The sequence below is a fragment of the Adiantum capillus-veneris genome, chromosome 27 (assembly GCF_014529385.1).
Source record: "Adiantum capillus-veneris isolate H3 chromosome 27, ASM1452938v2, whole genome shotgun sequence".
NCBI classification, from domain to species: Eukaryota; Viridiplantae; Streptophyta; class Polypodiopsida; order Polypodiales; family Pteridaceae; genus Adiantum; species Adiantum capillus-veneris.
Window position 1 is genome coordinate 25,582,591 of NC_140957.1, and position 22,940 is coordinate 25,605,530.

The 22,940-nt window shown below is 41.2% G+C and overlaps 1 protein-coding gene across 1 annotated transcript in view; it reads right to left on the reverse strand.

Moving 5' to 3' along the window:
• LOC147421662 (uncharacterized) overlaps positions 1 to 9,378 on the reverse strand; it is a 71,498-nt gene extending 62,120 nt beyond the window's left edge. Inside the window, exon 1 of the mRNA XM_086503479.1 lies at positions 9,240 to 9,378. The gene's annotated coding sequence lies outside the window, so the exon portion shown is untranslated. The remainder of the gene's footprint in view (positions 1 to 9,239) is intronic.
• Between the last annotated feature and the right edge of the window lie 13,562 nt (positions 9,379 to 22,940).

Genomic DNA, 22,940 nt, shown 5'->3' on the forward strand with positions numbered 1-22,940 from the left:
GACGACGGTTATGACGACGGCTAAGGCTGAATTCTGGGATCTTCTAGATGCTGAATTTCCTGGACTGTTTCGGGGCTGAATTGGTCTACTTCTATCTGCTGTCCAAAAGGGGAAAACTGTTGATGGTTCTGAGTGATCTTGGGGTTGCTTTACACGGCTGAAATTCCCTGTTTTGACGAGGAACTTAGGGTTGAGTAAAACCCTGGATCAACCTGGTTCAAGGCTGCGTTTTTAGGGCCTGTTTTCACAAGCTAAAAACGCTGAGGAATCTACGCCAATGCTGCGTTTTTATGGCTGTTATACCTGCTGAAAACGCTGAATGGCTGTGGTGCCAAGCTGTGGAAAAAACGCTGTGGCTACTGATCTTCTATTGCTGACAAATGCCAGGCACTTGATGCAAAAACGCTGCAGTAGGCTGATGCTGAAATCGCTGCAGATCTGCAAGCAGCTAGCGTTAGTAGTTTCTTGAGGGTGCTGCTGCCAGTGAAGGTAAAACGCTGGGCTTCAAAGGTCTAAGGGATGGCGATGGTTATCCTGGAAACACCAAGGGAAAGGATCACGGTGGCGATGAGGAAAACGCTGAGGGAACGGGGGTGGCCTCGCCAAGGGGATGGAGAGGGTCTTGCTGAGAGAGGGTGGGACACGTGTTGCTTGGGGAAGCCTGCTGTGTCTTTGCTCATCTGCCAATTTGTGCTGACTTGGGTTTGCTTATATATTAACTTAGCAAAATTGCCCTACCTACTTTTGTTGGAAAGTCACTTAAAAATAATAAGTGAAAATAACCAATAAATAGGAAAATAGGCTAAATGCACTGGAAAATTCCCCTAACTGATGCTAATGGATTCTAATGGGAATTCCGATGATCATGTTGTGTGCAACCGGAGGATATGCATCTATGCTAAGTGACTGGGCATGCACGGTCTACGAATAGACTCACAAAAGTACCAGATCACTGCTAATCTAGACTAACTGAACCCTGTTGTGGTGTAGCTTTCCACGGACACATAGGGTTGGGATGTGTCACGTGACAATCCCTGAAGCTCAAAGAGACATCAGTGACTCTAGTATCAAAATCGAGGCATCTGGTGACAAAGGAGCGGAGTAACTCCCCTCTTGTGCATCCCACTGCACCAAATCTCCGGCCAAGCTGAATTCTGGGTTCCATTGGAATAGACTATGCTAAACCAAAAGCTTCGAGGTAAAGTTTCACAACCTGAGGAGTATCTGCTAGGTCCTCCTCCTCCATCCACTTCGCATCCAAAGCAGGATAGTTCTTGAACTTAACCAAGAACCGCCTTCGGACTTTACCTTTATTCTTCGTATCCTTATGTGCCAAAATCTGTTCAGGAACAAGGATCTCCTCGTTTTCTTCCACTTCGGGTTGCTCATCAGGCTCCCCATCATCAGGCACATCTCCTTTAAAAGGTTTCAACACATGGAATGCATTGTGAATCCTCCAAGTGTCGGGCATTTCAGTCGGAAGGAGACATCATTGATCTTTTCAGAGATCTGGAAATGTCCGTAGTATCGCATACTAAGCTTTGGAAAAAGCCACTCCTTTCCCTTCTTCTTTCTCAGGCATGCCTTCTCAAAACGTAAGAGCAACCAATCATCCTCCTTCAATTTCAAGTCGCGACGATGGCAATCTGCAGCCTTTTTCTGTCGTTCTTGAGATTTCTACAAAGCCTCGCGGATCTTGTCAAAAGCCATGTCTAAGTCGCGCGTATACTCATCCGCTTCAAAAATCTTATCTTTCGTGCTTAGGAAGGGTGGAACCTCCGCAGCACCTTCAACAATCTCAAATGGCGCCTTCCCCGTCGAAGAGTGGATCGTGTTATTGTAGGCAAATTCCACCAAAGGTAGATACTTTTCCCATTGAGTCTTCTGATCCGAGATATAAGACTTCAATAAATCTAAAACCATTGAATTGGCAATCTCAGATTGCCCGTCAGCTTGCGGGTGGAACGATGACGAGAACTGCAACCGCGTGCCAATGTTCTCCCAAATTGCCTTCCAAAACAAACTCGTAAATCTGGGGTCCCTGTCGGAGACAATCGTCTCAGGCATGCCATGTAATCTGAAGATCTGGGCCACAAACAATCTCGCTAAGTGATCCGGCTTGACTGTTTTCTTCACTGGAATGAAATGAGCCTGCTTGCTAAATCTGTCAATAACAATCCAGATACCATCGTGACCACTCTATGTTCTCGGGAGATCAAAAACGAAATCCATTACAATACTTTCCCAGGGACGGGTGGGTATGGGCAAAGGCTGTAACAATCCCTGTGCTTTATGCCTGTCAAACTTGATCTTCTGGCATACCGAGCAACTGCGCAAAAGCTCTTCCACATCCTTCTTGAGTCTCGGCCAAAAGAAGTATCTCTCTACCCCTTTCATGGTGGTAGCGATGCCGCGGTGACCCGTAAAAGGTGGACAGTGGCATTCAGTCATAACCTTTTCCCTTCAAAGGGTGTATAACGCACAACATGGTTTTTTGCATCAAGTAGCCATCCCGAATGGAATATCCCGCTACTGTCTCCCCATCCCGTATCCGTGTGAAAACGTCTACAAAATCTGTATATGTGGCATACTGGTCGACCATATCCTCGAAGCTCCTATGATGTATCAATAGCCAGAACCAACGGCTTCGAGACAAAGCATCTGCCACCACATTCTTCTATCCCTGAACATGAACAATCTGGAAGTGAAACTGTGACAAGATGTTTGCCCACCGCATCTGCTTTTCCGATAGCTGCTTCTGTGACAAGAGGTAGCGCAAACTCTCATGGTCTGTAATGATAGTAAAATCCGCTCCGAGTAGGTAATGCCGCCACTGAGTAAGAGCATGGATAACCGCCAAAAGCTCTTTCCCATAAATCTGTGCTGTCATTTCCGGCCTTGAGAACAATCGGCTCTTGTAAGCAATGACATGGCCTTCTTGCATTAAGACCGCACCCAGATTACGACCACAAGCATCACAATATACTTCAAAAGACTTCTGCAAGTCTGGCAGAGTCAAAACTCGTCCCGTAGTCAATTTCTCTTTCAATGTCTGAAAGGCATTCACCTCTGTGGGTCCCCACGAGAAAGGGACTCCTTTCTATGTCAAGATATGCAAAGGTGAAGCAACCTCTGCAAACTTTCGAATGAACCGCCTGTAGTACGAACACAGTCCCAAGAAGCTTCTAACTTCATGGACATTCTTCATATCGGGCCAATCACGGATAGTCTCTATCTTGGCCGGATCCATTTGCACTTCTGCTTGCGGACACAATGTGTCCAAAAAAGTGTATCTCTAGTAGAAAAAATTCTTTTTTTTTTGCATTAATCACTAACTTGTGATCTCGTAATGCCTGAAAGACCTGAAGCAGATGATCTCTATGTTCTGCCTCATTCTTGGAGAAAACAATGATATCGTCAAAGAAAGTGCCAACAAATAGCTTGTACTCTCGAAAAATCCTGTCCATCATCCGGTTAAATGTTGCAGGAGCATTGGTTAAGCCAAATGGCATCACCAAAAACTCAAATAACCCAAAACTCATTCGAAAAGCTGTCTTGTAGACGTCTCCCAGTGTAATTCTGATCTGATGATATCCACTCTTCAAATCAATCCTGCTAAAGCACGAGGATCCCTGTAATCTGTCAAGTATATCATCGATCCTAGGAATTGGAAATCTGTTCTTGATGTTGATTTTGTTGACAGCTCTATAATCGATGCACATTCTCCAAGATCCGTCTTTCTTCAAAACCAACAACACTGGAGAGCAATACGGTGAAGTACTAGGCTGGATAAGACCCTTTTCCAAGAGGTCTTTCACTTGGTTCATAATCTCTTCATTTTGTGCTCGGTTCACACAGTAAGGTAGCCGGTTCAGTAGTGTGCTTCCAGGTATCAGATCAATGGAATGATCTTCAGGACGAACAGGTGGTAACTCGCCTGGTAGGCCCTCTGAGAAGCAATCGGCGTGAGAGTGGAGAAAATCTTAGCGTTCTTTATCAAGTTTAAACATATTTGTCCTATCCTCATCACTCAATTCTTTCATAAAGATCGAGTAAACAAACAGATTGGATTTTATTAATTTAGAAATGGCCGAAGCCGATACAATAGGGACAGACTCGCCCTTCCGTTTAATGTCAAGTACAATGGTTCTGTCCTTCTCTGTAGTCAATGTCGCTTTCCTCGCCCGATAATCGACCACGGCGTTGTTCTTGTGGTACCAGGGAATTCCTGAGAGAAGATCACAATCTTCCAAAGGCATTATGTAAGTCCTCATGCCCCAAATACCACCTGACAATGCAACCAAAGTTTACCAATGACAGGTGTAATGGCTACGTCCCTGCCGCGTGCCGCTAGAACAGCCTCCGCAAGTGGTCCCATCCGGTCGGGAGTGATATCGAGCCGCGCTGCCAATTTCGGTGAAATGAAGTCCCCAAACAATCTGGAACCAGTCCTGTTTTCATCTTGCCTTTTCTTCCACGTTCCTCAGCTGCTCTCGAACTCTCAGGCCTTTCGTCGTCCTTGTCATTCTGTTCTTTCTGTGCCTTTTTAGGGCACTTCGCGGAGATATGTCCATGTTCCCCGCATCCAAAGCACTTCCACTCCCTGATGAAGCGAGCTCTCTCCTGAGGAGTAAGCTTGGGTCGTGCATCCTTCTTTTTTGGATTGCTCTTTCTCTTTCTACTTTCATTCGCCGAAATCTGTTCGGCTCATTGTGTCATGACCTCATCAGTGGGGTAGATCAGACTGCCAAAGTGAATGGCAAAACCCCGTTTCACATGACTCATCAACTCCTGAATAGAAGCTGACTTCTATTCCAAGCAGTGACCTCGGATCTTTGTAGGTAGACCCAAGCTAAACCGCTCAATCTGTTCTCTGAATGAGATCTTCTTGAATGAAGAGGCAGGTAGAAAAGAGCTTCAGAATCTCTCGCAATAAGCGTCCACTGTATCTTTCTTGGTCATCCGAAGATGGTTCCAAGTAGCTCGTATATCACGTTCATACTCTTAAGTCAGCCAAGAAGAAATAAAAAGCTTCTTAAATTTCAACCATTTAACTGGCGTAGTCTTGTTTAAAAGAAGCGTGGACCACCAAGTTCGAGCATTCCCCTTAAAGTAAGAGACAGCTCTCTGAATCTTAAGAGTGCTCTGAGTAGCGTCCTCCTGCGAAAGCGATGTCAAACTGCTGTACAAAAGACAAAGCCTTCGAGGCATCTCTATATCCCGAAAACGTGTCAAATTTAATTGACTATCCACCTTCCTTAAACTCTCGAACTTTCTTGGCTTTATCTTCCAGAAAGTCATATTGGTTGGCTTTATAAAAACTCTTCTTCTTTGCATAAAAGTTGCCGTCTTCAGAGTCTGAACTGTTTATAGATGAGTCCTCAGTAGAATTGTCACTCACTGGGCGAGATTTAGACTTCTTTGCCTTTTTCTTGCCCTTTCCGAAGCGTTGTTTCTTGCTTCGCTTTTTGCCTTTTCCGTCTTCTTCGCTCGAGTCAGATGAGCTAGAAGAACTGTCAGAAGAAGAAGAAGAAGAAGAAGAACTGGGTACTTCTTCAAATTGAACACGCTTCTTCTATTTCTTTGCCTTTTCAAATGTCGACTAACAACCCAAATAACTCGAGAAGTCAGTGCCTTTTTGCCGTGCTTTTTAGCTTTGTTTTGCGCATCAAAAAGCTGAGCAATCCGTGCATCAACCACCTCTTCTAATTCTTTCTCTGAGTATTTCTTGTGAGTAGAAGGTTTCTTGAGAGCCGGTTTCGAGGGTGGTGTTGTGGTTTTCTTCTACTGCTTGTGCACTTCCTGAAAAGAAGTCTTGCTCATATATTTTGCAAATTTTGGGTCCTTCGCAAAATTGGGCATCATCTTTGTTGCATCCCTGATCAATTGACGACACTCCATCTCTCGTCGCTCCGCCTGAGTAGGCCGAGGCAGGCCATACTCCTTGTCGGAATCTTCGTTGTGATCCCTTCCCGCATCTTCGGATGCAGAGGGAGTCGACTGATCCTTGTGTGAAGCCATAGGTGCCGCGGAAAAAAATAAAATAAAATTTGGTATTGGATTTCCCGTAGAAGAGAAATCGGTCGTGCTCTGATACCACTGTAACAGACTTGGACACTCCAAGTCAAGAATCTACCGCGACAGCACCAAATAACCACTTCAAAATAGTTCATAGTTCACAATTGATTTACACTGGCCCGGCGGAGTTCCCTGCCTAGAGATATTGGCCCCAAAGACTAGTGCACCTTTCTGTATTTCTTATTATATTAATATGAGTTCAAAGTACAAGAGTGGTTGGGTCTCACTCTCAGACTCTGCGTCCAGATGCTCTGAGAAGTGAGGCCTTGCCCACTATTTTAAAGATACAAGGGATGCCCAAAAGCGGAGCCCCAAAAGCTTAAAATCAAAAGCTCTCTCTCTCTTCAAATTGCGTAGAAAAAGCAATATCAAAAACTGCCATAAAAAGCCAGCGCAAAATCCGTTGTAATTTTCGACCGTGTCTACTGCTGCTACGTGGCATTTTAGCCACCAGAAATTAGGGTTTCTCTCGCATAGTTTAGGGTTTTCAGCCACGTAATCACTTTGTGACAGAAGGCATTTGCCTTCTTGGTTCATTTCGAAGTGAAGAAATTACAAAGCAAGAATCTTTGTCTTTTGAAAAAGCGAGCAACAACCCATCCTTCACTCACATGAGAAGATAAAACCTGTACAAGACATGAATCTTCTGTTCATTCGGTTGAATCTTCTCCGTGATCTCCTCCTGCATCAGCACATGCAGAAGAAGTCGACTGATTCTTGTTGGAATCCGTAAGTGTCACGAAAAAGGGATCGTATTTCCCGGAAGAAGAGAAATCGATCGTGCTCTGACACCACTGTAACAAACTTGGACACCCCAAGTCAAGATTCTACCGCAACACATCAGAGATTCACTTCAAAACAATTCACAAAAGATGACACAACCCAGTGTAGTTCCGTGCTAAGAGGTATTGGCCCCAAAGACCGGCGCCCCTTTCGATATTTCTTTTTATATTAATCTGTGTGCAAAGTATAAGAGAGTCCGCGAGTACTCACTCTCAAACTCTACGTCCAGATGCTGTAAGGAGTGAGTCCCAAAGGACATATTTATTCTTACAAGGGATGCCCAAAAGCAGAGCCCCAAAAGCTTTTAAAAATAAAAGCAAACTATCCCAAAGGCTGCCACCCTAAATCAGCCAGCCAAAAGCAATAGTGCAGATCGCAGAATTCCGTACAGTGCCATGTTAGCATGTCAACATGTTTTGCAGCCGTCCATACAATCAACGGAATTTGCGGAGATCCGTACGGCACTGCCACGTCAGCCTATCGGTGCGTTCTGCGAGAATCTGCCACATCAGCAACAATTGGTTGTCTGGGGTCTACCACGTCACCAGTTTGTGACACGTGCAAAGTTCCCCTTTGAGAGCATAGGCTCTAAACTACTAAAAGTAGCCACAGAGCAACTCCTACAAAAAAAAATCAATCTCAATAAAGCATCTAAATAGAGCTGTTGCCATCGCTACTTGCCGCATCAGAACTAGCCGTGCTCTGATCCCATGTTACAATCCTCCGTAAGAGACTACCACAACAGCTTGGCTGCACACATTGTTACGTCACCACCATCAAAGCGTTCAACGATAGCCATGTGATCACTGTGCCAAAACCGCCGCTATTAGTGTCTCTGATTGGGTCTTTGTTTACTGATTAAGTTAAAAGTACAACGTGACGGCCAAAAATCTTAGCCTTCATGCACCAAGGAGTTCTCTATGCATCGAGTGCCTATCCCTAGGGACTTGAAATAGTTGAAGCAGCTTGGGAGTGCTTTGACTCAAAAATTGGCATTGACTATCTTTCTAAAGAGAGCTTCTGTGTGACTGACCAAACAAGCGGAGTGATCAAATGCCTCTTTGGTCTAGATGCAGAAAAACATAACCCTAAACCCCATCACCACTCCTACTCAAAAAAGAGTGGCACACCGCCGCCAACGGTAGGAGCAGCTCAACCTAGCCTCAACTTAAGCAGGAAGGTGTAATCACTCACTTCCGGCGAGGGATCGGACAGAAACACAGAGATAACTTTTCGTTCACTTTTAGTACTTCAAAACAACTTGAAAAAGAGAGAGAGAGAGAGAGAGGGACGACATGGCACGGAACTGCGTATAATGCGACATTATCATTCAGCAGTGCAAAAGCCGTAAGCCAAATTGTAGTGCCACGTGGCAAGTCAACGCGATTTACGGAAACCAGCGCCACAGTTCAAGCTTTTGACTTTAGGGTTTAGGCCCCACAACCAGTGCTCCATAAGTTGGTGGTGCCACATCACTAGCTTGTCACAAAAGGGATGTCATGTGCACATGGGCTCAATGTGCCACATGCTACTATGACTCAAGAGCCAATCCATAGACTAGGAAAACCTAGGGGATAATGTGCAGGGAACTTTGTGGGCGTGGGCATGTTCGCATGCAATGCATGTTCAGATCAGTTTACTCGGAGCCAATCATTCAATATTCTCAATAGTACGCCATTTGTGATCAACCACGTCTAGTTAATGAGAGGGCGAAGATGTTTTGAAATCGCCTTGCTTCATTGCATAAACGATTATATGCAATGATGCAGATAGCTTCAGAGGTGCATTTGACAACCCTAAATGCAACAAAGGCGTCCATTGAACCCCCAAAAGGGGGAAGGGGGAGATAAAATTTGAACACTCTATGGTGTTCTCTTTGTTCATTTCCTTCTATTGATTTGAGAGGTGAACATGGGACAGCCTTACTAGATAACCAGTAGAGGCAATAACTCCAAGCATTGCAAGAGAAAGACCAGAAACCAATAAGGAAAGAGTAACATGCCTTGCCTCCTACCAGATGCGGAGCTTTAAAAATTATGAAAGATCCAATTCTATCATGAGGCAATTGGAAACGGGCCACAGTTAGGTGTTGTTTAAAATGACCTCAAATGACGAGCATGGAGCAAAAACAACCCCACAAAATGAGAAACCCTCTGATCATCTTTCATGTCCTGCCCACATCCATAGGGCTTGCCCTACTTTTCTTTTCACTGATATTTAAGAGGCAATACGATCAGAGACGATGTCTGCCAATCTTCAATTTTCCTTGATGTTTAGAGAGAAATACAAGCTCGCTCTCTCGCTCTCGGGTTTCCCTTTATGTGCAGAGAGAAATACATCTCTTTCTCTCTCTCTCTCTCTCTCTCAGGTTAGCTAACCTTTCGTGGTGGAGCATCAGAGTACGACAAGCAGCAGCAGAGCTCAAAATGGATAGTGCAAGCTTGTGTGTAAGGTCGGGACTCGGGACCTATCCACGTGGCTACATTTCTCTTTTAGTAACAAGTTGCACCACGAATTATCTCTCTCTCTCTCTCTCTCTCTCTCTCTCCCTCCCCTAAATTGCAGGGGGTATTTGATGAAGATTCAGAGATGGGATTGACGAATCTCGAGGCCGATGGACGGTCCACAAAGTATCAACGACGTTGACTTCCTCGTTCCCCAGTTGGGCAAGACCTCTTAGTTGGTAGGCTAGTGTGCTAACCACGCACCTACGTGGGTTTAATTCCACTTTGCAACATGATAAAGTGAACATGCGCAACCAAAAGCAAACTTAGTCCTAAAGAATAAACTCGACTGCTATCCAACGGACACCTCGATTGTCATGAAAATCGTGCCCATGTTGCCCGTCATTGATCTTATAGCTTGGTCTTCATTCAAGACCGCGTGTGATATAATGTCGAGGTCGGCCCCCCCCAAAAAAGAGAAATTCTTTAGAGAGAAGGATCCAAGGGAAGCAAGCCCACTCCTGTTTTGCGGACTCTCTCAATGTAACGTGTGTGTGTGTGTGTGTGTGTGTGTGTGTTTTCCAATAACAATATACAATATACACCAAAGAATCCTTTAAGATCACAAAAGACACTAGAAACTATGTCAATGGAAAGGTGGTATAATTCCCATTCATAGTACAGAACGGTCTTTATACATAAGTACTGAAATCAAGAGTCGGAAGATATAATAGTCTGCTATCTTCAAGCCAAGGAACTTTGAAAACTATAGTTGAGAAGGTAACCCTCACAAGTGTTTTCAATCTCTAATAATAATAACCGAACAATGGATGATCTTCTGTTATTGCTACAGTTGTCGTTGTAATCCCAAGGAAAGAATCTCTTACTTGTCACCATCCAAAAAACACAAGCTTGTGAGAACTGTCATTACTAGGTGTCAACGACTCCCTCCCCTTGTTATTAGTGTCAAAAGTTACAACAAAAACTAACAACATAACCTAAATCAAATATGAAGTTTAAAGAATGAGCCTTTTATTACGATAATGTTTTCATCTTTTAATTCCAGAAAAAATCGGACAACATTTCCTTTGTAATTTGAATCGATTTTGAAAAGTCCAATTAAATGCCATCTCATCTGAGACCCTCACATGAGGATTAAGGCCCCCCTTTCTTTACCATTGGGGTGTTTTCAAAGTATAACACTAACACTAATTTAAAAAGTTATGCTTCTATTATAAAAAAAAGCATTTTATGTTTCTTTTACCACCAACAATGGTGTCATTCCCATGGAGATGCAGTTAAGAGTCATAAAAAAAACCAGCATTTCATCAACAAAATATTGTCAATCACAAAAGGTATGAGTTCACGCCATGCTTTTAAACCTCATTCAGTAAATTGAATTTCAGAGTTTTCCTTTAAGGTTCAAGGTCTCGATCCGTGTATACAAAAGTAACTTTATAATGTTGGTCATGTTCTAGTCAGCTTGAAGTCGTCAAGCCAAACCTCACATCGGATAGAATTTCCAATTTTCAGTCAAAGCCATCTCTGTTGAGACCCTTACAAGAGGTTAACGGTGTCAAAAAATGAAAAAAAGTTCAAAAAGTTATGTTTATGTATGTAAAATAGGGTAATTAACAGTAAAGTATGGATGTCTAGCAAGTCCACGACAAAAATCAATACTAAGTTAGTTGAAATTTATGATTCAATACATAGTTAGAGTTGTAAATCCTAATTGATACAATCCAAAGTCTATCCGAAGATCATTAGTATTTCGCTTGTACTTGTTCATTATGCTGAAAAAAACCAGTCGTCTACCTCTTGTATGAGACCATCACATGAGGTTGTAGACCCTCATAGCAAACCAAATTCTATTAGCAATCATCTAACTTGCTTAGTATGAACAGAAAAAAACCTACTAGCAATCAGCTAACTTTTGTGTATTTAATATATTGACCCATCTTTCTAAAAAACATGTAACATACCATGTAAACAAAACAAAGGTTAGTAATGAACTTCATCCATCTACTGAAATGGAGATAATGTATCCCATGCTAATCCAAAAACTGAGGATCTTTTTTGTTGCGGGAATGACATAATGAATGACTATAAAACACTTTTTTTTCCTTTTGTTGCTAATTGTTTTTACCCCCAAATATGTAATGCATCAAAGAAAACCAGGTCAGGTTTTGGGAACCCCCCATTTATGTAAGGTTATGCTCAACATATGTTAATCTTGGATATCTACAGTGTAAGCTTCTCCAGACTTTGCTTTATGTAAACACCAAATATTGCCAACCTCAATACCATCCAAGTTTTTTTGTTTGTATACATACAAGATAAAAAAATGCTTCATAATACAAGACCAGCAAACCAAACTTATGCTACTATCGAAGTGCTGAATAAAAAACTGTTTCTTTATGCATGTTCTACAAAAAATTCTCATTCGGTGCCATGTCCTACCGATATTCAGTGTGAAGATCAACGTTAGATGCAACTTTCCATCATTGAGACACGAGTAATAGGTACGAACTCACTCTATAAATTACTACTAACAAAGGCCTTCAACAAAAATAAATTTATATATGAACCAGTATGGGATGTTAATGATGCAGTACATGTAAGAGCACATGCCGGCAGCCTTCCAAGAGCTTAGAGTCACATTCAAAGCTAATTAATGGGACGTTTATCTTATGTCACGCCATAAGGTTGATATGCCTATAGTATGCACATGAGTGTGTTATGCTACCATTGAATTATAAAAAGATCTATTTCTATATGTATGTTTATACAAATCACAGAATCTCAGTAGGTGCATAGACCTACCTGCTGAGTTGAAGCGGCTGCCATAGGCTTGAAGTACGGCCCCAGGACCAAGTGTTCAGATGCTTTGTGTATGGCCGTCAGCACGAATAGGATATTGATTAAGCTACGATTAGTATCAACGACCACCCCAGGTTGAAGCTCCTGCTATGCTCGTGTGTGAGTGTATGTGAGTTTCTGTGTGTGTGTGTGTGTGTGTGTGTGTGTGTGTGTGTGTGTGTGTGTGTGTGTGTGTGTGTGTGTGTGTGTGTGTGTGCTCGCACTACAACGAACGACAGGTTGTGACTGAGTGTGCTCGCGTTTTTGTAGATATTGTGATGCCTATGCATACGGTATTACACAATGCATGAAAAGGTTTCGCATGGAGCTATTTAACACAAAGCAAACATGTGTCTAGCTATGTATGGCTTTACTCGCCACATTAGGTTAGGTGAGCTATATCACGGGAGATTATAATTAGGTTTAGAAAGTTGCCTTGCACATGCAGTAGTCCAGCTAATTAACAACCGCTAGTTAAAGACCTCCACAAGGGCAATCCAGCTATATTTAGTAAGCAAAAACCTCATATGTTAAATTAGGTTGGAGACCACTACAAATAGTAAGCCATCAGCTTTGGAAAACCAAGCCCAGGGAGTATGGTAGGCAGTAAATACATCTAGCTATATTAAGTTGAGGATTTTTTGGATACCATTGCTAAAGGTTGATACACCCAACCCTTGCATACATGTCTTTACTAAGCAACCCCATGTGGATCAATCTTTTCAAAAAAAATCCCGAGTAAATGATATCTATGCTCTATGATGTTCACCGCAGGTATGTGAAGGCTCCTATTTTTTTACCAGCATTCATGTGTTGAGTAGCAAGATATACATCCACTGCACAATCTTGATAATTTATTCTCTATATCGATCATGCATGTGTGGGGGGAGAGAGAAGGGGCTCGAAAGCAGTTTAAAGATGGATAATGCACACTAGTTGTCATTGAGACCTATAAGATGAGGGATTGTATCAAGATATGAGCTATGAACCCTGCTCACTCAAGACACGAGACATAATTTGATGCATCCTTTAGTGGGACAAGAATCAGAGGTTGCACAGTTGTCGGCAAATTATAGTACCTGATCAAAAAACATGCCATACAATTCTTGGGAAAGGGAGGTAGAACTACATAGATTAATGTGTCCTTGAGTGGGACAAGGATCATAGGCCATGTTTGCCATAGATTTCCTTCAAAAGGAAGGTGTGAAAGGCTTAGCTATAGTTGGCTAAGGGAAAGTTGAGTGATTGTCTAGTCTATAAGCTATGTGTGTGTGTGTGTGTGTGTGCGTGTGTGCGCGCGCGCACACTCGCCCTATCCCCATGAGCCATACAGAATGGGTTGGCAGTAGACCCATTGTGTATGGGCCTACTGCCTTGTAAAGTAGATCAGAGTAACAAAAGTTGAGCATGAAGCATTAGCAGAGATGTGCCAAGTCAAATTTTTCCTGAAGAGGGTAAAATCAGTCTTATCAACACAGCATCTGAAATTGTCTTCAAGGAAGACATTACTCCTCTAGGAGTTTTAAGGCTTTGGAAGCCAGTTTGAAAAAAGTATTTTTTTGGCATTCATAGTCTATCAATGATATATTTTATGCTTTTGCTCTTGATCCCAAAGGAATCCTCATATGTGTAGTTTGTTTAAAAGTAACCTATTCCTGAAATAATCGGAAGAGAACTTGGCTAACTCCCCTTTGTGAGCAAGTGTCAGGGTAGGAATGTTTTCAATGAATTCAGATAGCCCTGCCACCCCTTCCTTAGAGTTGCTGACAAGTTGGGCAACGATATGGATACCTTTTATCAAATGACATGGTTTGAACCAAAGAGTTGGCTAGATCAGCTGAAGCCCTTGCTATTATTTCAGATGCCATAGGGTCATGAATGCATCTAAGTACCTGAATCAATGCTTTAGACAGAGGCTCCGTAGGAAGCTCTATCCCTTGAGATGGTGTGTATTTTTGCATAGTCCATAAAAAGTTATTTAGAGAAATAAATACCTCCAAAGGTAAGAACTTGTAGCCTCTTCAACCTTCAACTGACCAAGCAAACCTATAAGGGCTGTGTGAAGAGAGCCCCATCCCTCATGGATCAGTCCAAGGTAAAATTATCTAGGACAGACATCGAGGGATTAACTAGGTCTTTGAATAATATCACTACTATTCTTGGTGATAGGTGTGTGTGTTTTTCAATAACAATATACAATATACACCAAAGAATCCTTTCAGATCACAAAAGACACTAGAAACTATCTCAATGGAAAGGTGGTATAATTCCCATTCATAGTACATAATGGTCTTTATACATAAGTACTAAAATCAAGAGCCAGAAGATATAATAGTCTGCTATCTTCAAGCCAAGAAACTTTGAAAACCATAGTTGAGAAGGTAACCCTCACAAGCGTTTTCAATCTCTAATTATAACTTTGAAAACCATAGTTGAGAAGGTAACCCTCACAAGCGTTTTCAATCTCTAATTATAATAATCAAACAATGGATGATCTTTTGTAATTGCTGTAGTTGTCGTTGTAATCCCAAGGAAAGAATCTCTTACCTGTCACCATCCAAGAAACACAAGCTTGTGAGAACTGGCATTACTTGGGAAGACAGGTGTCAATGACTCCCTCCCTGCTGTCAAAAATTACAACCAAAACTAACAACATAACCTAGATCAAATATGAAGTTTAAAGAATGAGCCTTTTATTATGGTAATGTTTTCATCTTTTAATTTCCAAAAAAACGGATAGCATTTCCTTCGTAATTTGAAGAATCGGTTTTCAAAAGTCCAATCAAATTCCATCTTATCCGAGACCCTCACATGAGGATTAAGGCCCCCATTTTTTTACCATTGGGGTGTTTTCAAAGTATAACACTAACACTAATTTAAAAAGTTATGCTTCTATTTTTAAAAAAAGCATGTTATGTTTCTTTTACCACCAACAATGGTGTCATTCCCATGGAGATGCAGTTAAGAGTCATTAAAAAAACCAGCATTCCATCAACAAAGTACTGTCAATCACAAAAGGTATGAGTTCACGCCATGCTTTTAAACCTCATTCAATAAATTGAATTTCAGAGTTTTCCTTTAAGGTTCAAGGTCTCGATCCGTGTATACAAAAGTAAGTTTATGACGTTGGTCAGGTTCTTAGTCAGCTTGAAGTCGTTAATCCAAACCTCACACCGGATAGAATTTCCAATTTCCAATCAAAGCCATCTCTATTGAGACGCTCACAGAAGGTTAACGGCGTCAAAAAAACAAGTTAAAAAAAATATGTTTATGTATGTAGAATAGGGTAATTAACAGTAAAGTATGGATGTCTAGCAAGTCCACAACAAAAATCAATACTAAGTTAGTTGAAATTTATGATTCAATACATAGTTAGATTTGTAAATCCGAACTGATACAATCCAAAGTATTCATCATTATTTCGCTTGTACTTGTTCATTATGCTGGAAAAAAACCAGTTGTCTACCTCTTGTATGAGACCATCAGATGAGGTTGTAGACCCTCACATCAAACCAAATTCTATTAGCAATCATCTAACTTTTTGAGTATGAACAGAAAAAAACCTATTAGCAATCAACTAACTTTTGTGTATTTATATATATTGACCCATCTTTCTAAAAAACATGTAACATACCATGTAAACAGAACAATGGTTAGTAATGAACTTCATCCATCTACTGAAATGGAGATAATGTATCCCATGCTAATCCAAAAATCGAGGATCTTTTTTTGTTGTGGGAATGACATAATGAATGACTATAAAACACTTTTTTTTCCTTTTGTTGCTGACTATTTTTACCCCCAAATATGTACTGCATGCAAGAAAACCAGGTCAGGTTTTGGGTACCCCCCATTTATGTAAGGTTATGCTCACCATATATTAATCTTGGATATCTACAGTGTAAGCTTCTCCAGACTTTGCTTTATGTAAACACCGGATATTGCCAACCTCAATACCATCCATGTTTTTTTTGCTTGTATACATACGAGATAAAATAAATGCTTCATAATACAAGACCAGCAAATCAAACTTATGCTACTATCAAAGTGCTGAATAAAAAACTGTTTCTTTATGCATGTTATACAAAAGATTCTCATTCGGTGCCAAGGCCTACCAATATTCAGTGTGAAGATCAAGGTTATTTGCAACTTTCCATCACTGAGACACGAGTAATCGATACGAGCCTCAATCTATAAATTACTACCATCAAAGGCCTTCAACAAATAGAAATTTATATATGAACTAGTATGAGATGGTAATGATGTAGTACATGTAAGAGCACATGCCGACAACCTTCCAAGAGCTTAGAGTCACATTCAAAGCTGACTAACAGGACGTTTATCTTATGTCACGCCATAAGGTTGATATGCCTATAGTATGCACATGATTGTGTTATGCTACCATTGAATTACCAAAAGAATTGTTTCTATATGTATGTTTATACAAATCACATAATCTTCGTAGGTGCATAGACGTACCTATTGAGTTGAAGCGACTGCCATAGGCTTGAAGTATGGCCCCTGGACCAAGTGGTTCAGATGCTTTGTGTACGGTCATCAATAGGCGCAACACCAATAGGATATTGATTAAGCTACGATTGAGTATCAACGACCACCCCAGATTGAAGCTCCTACTATGCTTGTGTGTGTGTGTGTGTGCGCGCTCGCACTACAGCAAACGACAGGTTGTGACTGAGTGTGCTTGTGTTTTTGCATATATTTGTGCATATGATATTACACAATGCATTGGGAGCTATTTAACACAAAGCGAACATGTGTCCAGCTATGTATGGCTTTACTCGCCACATTAGGTTAGGTGAGCTATATCACGGGAGATTATAATTAGGTTTAGAAAGTTGCCTTGCACATGCAGTAGGCCAGCTATTTAACAAATGCTAGTTAAATACCTCCACACGGGCAATCCAACTATATTTAGTAAGCAAAAACCTCATATGTTATACTAGGTTGGAGACCACTACAAATAGTAAGCCATCAGCTTTGGAAAACCAAGCCCAAGGAGTATGGTAGGTAGTAAATACATCTAGCTATATTAAGTTGAGGATTTTTTGGATACCATTACTGAAGGTTGATACACCCAACCCTTGCATACATGTCTTTACTAAGCAACCCCATGTGGATCAATCTTTTCAAAAAAAATCCCAAGTAAATGATATCTATGCTCTATGATGTTCACCACAGGTATGTGAAGGCACCTATTTTTTTACCAGCATTCATGTTTTGAATAGCAAGATATACATCCACTGCCCAATCCTGATAATTTATTCGCTATATCGATCATGCATGTGTGTGGGGAGAGAGAAGGGGCTCGAAAGCAGTTCAAAGATGGATAATGCACACTAGTTGTCATTGAGACCTATAAGATGAGGGATTGTATCAAGATATGAGCTATGAACCCTGCTCACTCAAGACATAAGACATAATTTGATGCATCCTTTAGTGGGACAAATTAGAGGTTGCACAATTGTTGGCAAATTAGAGTACCTGATCAAAAAACATGCCATACAATTCTTGGGGAAGGGAGACAGAACTGCATAGATTAATGTGTCCTTGAGTGGGACAAGGATCATAGGCTGTGTTTGTCATAGATTTCCTTCAAAAGGAAGGCGTGAAAGGTTTAGCTATAGTTGGCTAAGGGCAAGTGGAGTGATTCTCTAGTCTATAAGTTGTGTGTGTGTGTGTGTGTGTGTGTGTGTGTGTGTGTGTGTGTGTGTGTGTGTGTGAGAGAGAGAGAGAGAGAGAGAGAGAGAGAGAGAGAACTCCTATGGCAGACTCTCAACGTAGTTTGCACGCTCGTGCGCGTGTGTGTGTGTGTGTGTGTGTGTGTGTGTGTGTGAGAGAGAGAGAGAGAGAGAGAGAGAGAGAGAGAGAGAGAGAGAACCCATGCCTCATGAAAAAGGGAGAGAGAGCACACATGGAGAGAGACAAAGAGGAATGTTGCCCTATGTCACCAGAGAGAGAGAGATACATAGAGAAGCCCTCCCTCGCATCTTCATGACATCTTCTGAGAGAGAGAGAGAGAGAGAGAGAGAGAGAGAGAGAGAGAGAGAGAGAGAGAGAGAGAGAGAGAGAGAGAGAGAGAGAGAGAGAGAGAGAGACGGAGACGTGTTGGGATAAAAGACCAAAGGGATCATGCAAACTGGAGTCGGGTTTGTCTAACAAGATCATCTATTTTAGATGAAGGCACTACCTTTGATTGAGTAAAGTTTCTTCACACTAATGAATGGAAGAGAAAAATCTGTTTACTTATTGAGATTTTTATCATGCATTATTTTTGCTTGAGAAGTTTACTTAGAGGGCTCCCCCATAAGCCCTGTAAAGGCCCATTTGGAGGGCCCTCTATTTACAATTGATTACCCTCCTACATTTTCCTAGTTTCCACAAATACCAACAAATGAGCGGGTGTTTATCGTTGCTTTTTCGTTGGGGGGTGTCCCAACCACCGCACTGACTGAACCACAATTAGGACTATCTACTAACAGCTTTGTCGCATTGATCATGCACCTTGACCTATTGCAAGCGGTTTGAAGAAGCTATGCCATTAGAGGGCCCTGTAATCTTCGTGCCCTTGAGAGGCCTCTTAGACTTCTTAGTTGAGTGAACACTTTCATAAATACCATGAAAATTTACAATGAAAGTATTGGCAACATGCACTATGTTAGAAAGACGTGAAGTAGGAGTAGGAAGAGAGTGAACATACACAATCTCAAATGGAGATTTACCTTTAGCAAAGTGAGTGGTATTGTTATAAGTAAACAATAAAATATGCAGGTAATCATCCCATTTCTTTGGTTGAGAAGACACATAAACTTTCAATAAATCAATGATAGTGTGATTGGTGACTTTTGTTTGACCATTAAACTCAGGATGGAATGTAGAAGTGAAATTAGGTGTAGTACCAAGACTTTCAAAAACTGTAGTCCAAAAAGCACTACAAAATTTGGAATCCTTGTGAGATACTATTACCTTTGGCAAACCACGATGAGGAAAGACAACCTTAAGAAAGAAAAGTGCAGCTTGATGTGTTGTGAGAGTTTTCTTGCATGGAATGAAATAAGAAAAACGATCAATAACAATCCAAATCATATCGTGTTTGTGAACAGTGAGTGGAATACCATTAACAAAATCCATAGAAATGTGTTCCCAAGGTCTTTCAGGAATGGGAAGAAGGTGTAAAAGACCTGTTTTCTTACCTATTGCTACTTTAATCTTTTGGAAAATCAAACAAAATGAAACATATAGTTTAACATCACTTTTCATAGTAGTCTAATATAAATCACGACGTAAATTCTGAAAAGTAGCAACAAATCTCTTATGTCGAGCATAAGGTGGTTTATGAAATTCTTCAATGTGTAAAATACAAAATGGTTTTATGACACACAGTTTCTATTTGAAATAAAGGAAATTTTCTTGTATAATATATTTAAGAAATGTGTACATTGAATTAGCAAGCATATCCAACCACGTGGTTTTGAAATCATCATCTTGTGCTTAAGTATTATGCATAGAATCAAATAAAGTACTCATAATAATTGATAGATTATTAAGAGAGGCTCTTTAACTCAAAGCATCAGCTACAATGTTTTCTTTATCTGGTTGACCTATTGAATGCTGGGCTGAAAACTTTTAATAAAAGCAACCTACTTAATATGTCTATTATCTATTAGGGGTTGAGATAATAAATACTTGATACTTTGTTGAGAGGAATCCCAAACTCCGAGCGAACTTTTTTGAGCGATGATAAAATGGAGCGAGTTAATGAGAGACACTTTATCATTAATTGGAGGCCTTCTTGTCCATCAAATTTTGATGCTTAATAAGAGACGCTACCTCAAACCCCTAAGAGAGAGTCTTTTTTAAGAGAAAAAAGACTCCTTGAAGGACTACAAAAGAGATATTTTTTTGACAAAACTCACAAAAGTGAGTGGTATTGTATTAAAATAAATTAAAAATGCAAGACTTACCTTGCTCACAAGCCGAACTAGGACACCATAGCAGGTAGTCGTACATCAATCACAAAAATTGCCAAAATCATACAATTGCCATCAACAACAAACCCGATTGAAGAGGGGAGGCCATCCTCAACAAAACAAGAGCAAACCCACACCACATAATGCCGACATGACAGGGCTTACAATCCCCATCACCTAGAGGTCAGGCCTAGGATGCCACCACTACTAATAACTGTGCCACATCCACCATAGTGTCCTGGGACCAAACCATCGACAACAAGATCAAATCCATCAAATAGTTGACAAACAAGCAAGGGTCCCCAACAGATACATCGAGTTGTACACAAGTAGGTAAGAGACCCCAACATAAACAAAGCCTTCTAGTACATAAATAAATCAGATAAGCTATCAACAAATATAATCTGTCCACCATCACCGCCAGCTTTGCGACCCCCCCCCCCCCCCCCCTCCCTTCACTAGAAAAACACCTTTTTTTTAAAAAGCCTTCCTAAAGGACTATAAGAAAAGAGAGAGTTTTCACTTTTAAAAAAACCTCTGAGTCCTTTAGGAAGGCTTTATAAAAAATAAAAATGTGTTCTTGTAGTGAATACAAAGTGAGTAGGGGTACTCGTTCTGTTTAATGAAAAGTAATGGTGAATTTAATGAATCTTGGGGTGATGACGAGCCCTGCACGATGGGAAGAAAATGGAAAAACAACAGACGTTGCATATGCAGGTGGAGTCGTAGGTCAGACCGATACACGCAAGTGGCGGGTGCCATTGCATGGAGGGGCTGGTAAATTTACTTGTCAAAGAGAAAATGCTTTATGTACGGTAACTATCTCTCTGTATTTGTACTAAATGCAAAAGTGAATACACTTTTTAAAAAAATGCTCTTCAATGTGCTCTTTAAAAGATCTCCCTGAAAGGGTTGCACGTCTGGCACACCCTTTGAAGAAGATTATACTACAAAGAGAGAGAGAGAGAGAGAGAGAGAGAGAGAGAGAGAGAGAGAGTAGGGCTAGAAAAATATATTTTCTCTAACCGGTGAAAATAAGGGCAAACTTGGATTTCTCTCAATTCTTAGGTCAAAATTTGAAGCTTTTGCGAGTAATGACACTAAAGCTTGTGTAAATTTTTTGCTTTTTTTTTTCTTTTTGCAAATGGTCATTAACTTTATTGTCACATTGGAGTTGAAAACAAAAGCTGCACATTTTTCTCAAGGGAGTAGCCCAAGTGGTTAAACCTCTGGTTTTAGACGTTATCTGCCAGGGTTCAACGCCTCTAAAATGGACTCCCACGTGTACTTTTTGTTGTTGGCCACTACTTTGAAAACTTGGCCGAGGGTGCGAGGCCATCCCTTTGACAAGGGATGGAGGCTAACTTTTTCTTTTTTATCTGCAAATGACTCGCTACCACCTCTGCATGGCCTTTGCTTCCCCGCCCTAGTGTGACATAGACATAAGACAAATCGCTCTTCTCATTCAAGATTTCTCTCTCTCTCTCTCTCTCTCTCTCTCTCTCTCTCTCTCTCTCTCTCTCTCTCTCTCTCTCTCTCTCTCTCTCTCTCTCTCCCCCGGAGAAGAGGGCTCAACAACTAGGCCCATCCCGTATAAATATTCGCTCAGATTTTGGTTCGCTCGAAAAATGTCGCTCGTTGTATGGTAAGACTCCTTTGTTGATTGAGTTTAATTACCAGGTCGGCACCCATTAAAGAGTGTTTTCAAATTTTCAAAGCATGCACTACAACTGTCAATTCTTTGTCGTATGTCATAATAACTAATATCTAATTCTCCTAAATGATTTTCTCATGTTAAACTAATCATTTAATATGGGAAAGTGCTAGCGGAGAAAAAACTAGAATATTGGTTAAGCTGGCAGACCGGCCACAGTAGGGATCCAAAGGAGGGAAAAAAGGGATCCAAAGGGGGGGCCATCTGCAAAAGAGCAAGGTGCAACAATGGGCTTTAAAGACCCTAAGGTTCAGCCCATTAAGACTTCCAAAATGCTAAGGTTCCAAAAATCAAGGTTGTGTCCAATGGCTAAGCTTAGGAAAATTGGATGCTTTGTGTGTGTGTAAAAAAGTCTTCACAAATCCTACAAAGGAGGGGGCGAGCCTTGCAAGTAGGGGATGAGAGAGAAACACACACACACACACACACACACACTCACAAGCCTCCTTTACACAAAGGGAATGAGGGACACATGTCAGCTTCCTAGCCCAGATGCCCACAAGGTGTACTCAAATCCTATTGGATGGCCATGGAGGTGGACCAACGAGAATTAGGCTAGAGTAAATCTAGTTTAATTAATTTAGAAACACTTCATAAAATAACCAATAAGAATTAATCTCTCTAGAAGACTATTGGATAGTCTCCCAAGGGGTCCAATGAGCATTCAATAGCCCAATGGCTTGCCTGATTCCTAATGGCCAGGAGACAAAGGGGTCCAATGAGAGTTTAGTTGCATTAATTAATTACCTAAAGCTCTCACAAAAGGGGAAATGGGGACATATGTCAGAAGGCTATCACTTATGCTCCTTAAATCCTATTGGCTAAGCTTGGAGAGGTCCAATGGGGTGGTAGCATGAGCAAATAGCAAGAGGGGTCATCCAAGAGAGAGAGGGGGCTGAATTTTCAAAGGCATTATCTCACACACTCACACAAAAGCTCATGTGTGAAGCAAGAAGACTCTCTCTCTCTCTCTCTCTCTCTCTCTCTCTCTCTCTCTCTCTCTCTCTCTCCTTCTCAAGCTTTAATGGAAAGCTTATTACCTACTCCAAGCTTGTGAGAAGGGAGGCCTACACC